Raw genomic sequence first — 3,467 nt, forward strand, 5'->3', positions numbered from 1 at the left:
TATGTGCTTACTCAAAATTTCCTTGAAGTGTGCATCTCTGGCTCAATTTGTTAAATTTGTTTATAATTGTCTTTCTTTTTTCTTTATTAGACACTAAGATGGGACCATACCACAACATTCCATCAAAAGATAGTGGATCAGCGTCATAAAACTGTCATAAATTTAAAATAAATTTCAGTTTTTGTAAGAAATTGAAGTTTTGCGTTTTTCGTGCCGGTCAGTGTATTTTGAACCAACCCACACACTAATGTCTTGTGACAGCCAGAGCGAGAGCACCAGCAGCAGCGAGTACTGTTTGTATAAAGCGTTTATTTTGCATTTTGTTTACGACCTTCCAATAAGGAAGGGATTCTATTTGTGTTTATCTGCTCTGCATAGTAACTAACAGTTCTTGATAAAACTTTACGTAGTTTTCGTGTTAGATTTCTTAGTGTTTTCTTGATCGTTTAGAACAGAAAGCGCCCTAAAACCGTCTTTTGTTTGTTTCGCGGCCGTTAGCCACTAGTCACTTGAATCAGCAGTTGTCTTGTGACAGCCAGAGCGAGAGCACCAGCAGCAGCGAGTACTGTTTGTATAAAGGGTTTTTGTACTTATTTGCTGCGCTTAGCTTTTAAATAGTTTTTCTGGGAAAACCTAGCGTAGTTTTCGCGTCTCGTATTTCAGTGAGTGTTTCTTGATTATCAGAGTAGCTCATCAGAAGATTATCTTGGGAATTTGTCACCGTATAGAGTACGGTAAACATAGTCATGTGTAGGGACTGTGGTTGTTGTGAGCGGACGCAAGGAGAATTGGCCACTCTTCGGGGGCAGGTGGAGGCTTTGTCTGTTAGGCTCATCGAGCTCGAGGCGCAGGCGTCGGCTCGTAGTGGCGTTGGGGCAACTGTGGTGAGACCTATGCCTACTTCGGTGGCCTTGGAATCACATGGAACCCCTGATGTCGCTGCGTCTTCCGGCAGTGAGCATCTTACCGGTCAGCCATCACTCCAGGGTGAATGGCGGACAGTGGTGGGCTCGCGCGTGCCTGGCCGAAAGGCGAAGGTGGGATCTGGCCGCGTGGCAGCTGCCTTACCCCTTTCCAACAGGTACGGGGTGCTTCCTAGTGGTGATGACATCGTTTCCGAGCCACCACAGGATGCCTCGCCTGTTGGGCCAGTGGCCGATTCTCCGGCAAGGTCCCGACAGTCACAGAGGGCGGGCCTATTAGTTATAGGGAGCTCCAACGTTAGGCGGGTTATGGAGCCCCTCAGGAAAATAGCGGGTAGGTCGGGGAAGAATGCCAGTGTGCACTCGGTGTGCTTGCCGGGGGGTCTCGTCCGTAATGTGGAGGAGGCCCTTCCGGCAGCTATTGAACGCACTGGGTGTGACCGGCTGCAGATAGTAGCACATGTCGGAACGAATGACGCCTGCCGCTTGGGTTCTGAGGCCATCCTTGGTTCCTTCCGGCGGCTGGCTGATTTGGTGAAGACAACCAGCATCGCACGCGGAGTGCAAGCTGAGCTTAATATCTGCAGCATAGTGCCCAGAGTTGATCGCGGTCCTCTGGTTTGGAGCCGTGTGGAGGGTCTAAACCAGAGGCTCAGACGACTCTGCGACTATAATGGTTGCAAATTCATCGACCTCCGTTATTGGGTGGAGAACTGTAGGGCCCCCCTAGACAGGTCAGGCGTGCACTACACACCGGAAGCAGCTACTAGGGTAGCAGAGTACGTGTGGCGTGCACACGGGGGTTTTTTAGGTTAGAGGGACCCCCCCTTGGGCGAAACGATAAAATACCTGACGGCTTACCAGAGAGGACATTATCATCGTTGATAAAGAACGTTCGTCCTCAGAGACCAAAAACAGGAAAAGTTAACGTAATATTGGTAAACTGCAGGAGTATCCAGGGCAAGGTTCCTGAATTAGTATCTCTTATTGAAGGAAATAGTGCACATATAGTATTAGGAACGGAAAGTTGGTTAAAACCGGAAGTGAACAATAACGAAATCCTAGACACAGAATGGAATATATACCGCAAGGATAGGATAAACGCCAATGGTGGAGGAGTATTTATAGCAGTAAAGAATTCAATAATATCCAGTGAAGTTATTAGCGAATGCGAATGTGAAATAATCTGGGTTAAGTTAAGTATCAAAGGTGGGTCAGATATGATAGTCGGATGCTTCTATAGGCCACCTGCATCAGCAACCGTAGTAGTTGAGCGCCTCAGAGAGAACCTGCAGAACGTCGTGAAGAAGTTTCGTGATCATACTATTGTAATAGGGGGAGACTTCAATCTACCAGGTATAGAATGGGATAGTCACACAATCAGAACTGGAGCCAGGGACAGAGACTCTTGTGACATTATCCTGACTGCCTTGTCCGAGAATTACTTCGAGCAGATAGTTAGAGAACCAACTCGTGAAGCTAACGTTTTAGACCTCATAGCAACAAATAGACCGGAACTTTTCGACTCCGTGAATGTAGAAGAGGGTATCAGTGATCATAAGTCAGTGGTTGCATCAATGACTACAAGTGTAATAAGAAATGCCAAGAAAGGAAGGAAAATATATTTGCTTAACAAGAGTGATAGGGCACAAATCGCAGAATATCTGAGTGACCACCATCAAACGTTCATTTCTGAGGAAGAGGATGTGGAACTAAAATGGAAAAAATTCAGAAACATCGTCCAGTACGCCTTAGATAAGTTCGTACCGACTAAGGTCCAAAGCGAGGGGAAAGATCCACCGTGGTATAACAATCATGTACGAAACGTACTACGGAAACAAAGAAAGCTTCATCATAGGTTTAAGAGTAGTCGAATCATAGCTGATAAGGAAAAGCTGAACGAAGCGAAAAAGAGCGTAAAGAGAGCAATGAGAGAAGCATTCAACGAATTCGAACATAAAACATTGGCAAACAATCTAAACAAGAACCCTAAAAAGTTTTGGTCATATGTAAAATCGGTAAGCGGATCTAAATCCCCTATTCAGTCACTCGTTGACCACGATGGCACCGAAACAGAGGACGACCGAAGAAAGGCAGAAATACTGAATTCAGTGTTCCGAAACTGTTTCACTGCGGAAAATCGTAACACGGTCCCTGACTTCAGCCGTCGCACGGACGCCAAAATGGAAAATATTGAAATAAACGATATCGGAATTGAAAAACAACTGCTATCACATAGTAGCGGAAAAGCATCCGGACCAGACGAGATACCCTTAAGATTCTACAGTGATTATGCTAAAGAACTTGCCCCCTTTCTATCAGCAATTTATCGTAGATCGCTGGAAGAACGTAAAGTACCTAGCGACTGGAAGAAAGCGCAGGTCGTTCCCATTTTCAAGAAGGGTCGTAAATCAGATGCGAATAATTATAGGCCTATTTCGCTTACGTCAATCTGTTGTAGAATAATGGAACATGTTTTGTGTTCTCGTATTATGACGTTCTTAGATAATACAAATCTCCTTCATCATAACCAACATGGATTCC

This window comes from Schistocerca serialis, chromosome 8, assembly GCF_023864345.2.
Source record: "Schistocerca serialis cubense isolate TAMUIC-IGC-003099 chromosome 8, iqSchSeri2.2, whole genome shotgun sequence".
NCBI classification, from domain to species: domain Eukaryota; kingdom Metazoa; phylum Arthropoda; class Insecta; order Orthoptera; family Acrididae; genus Schistocerca; species Schistocerca serialis.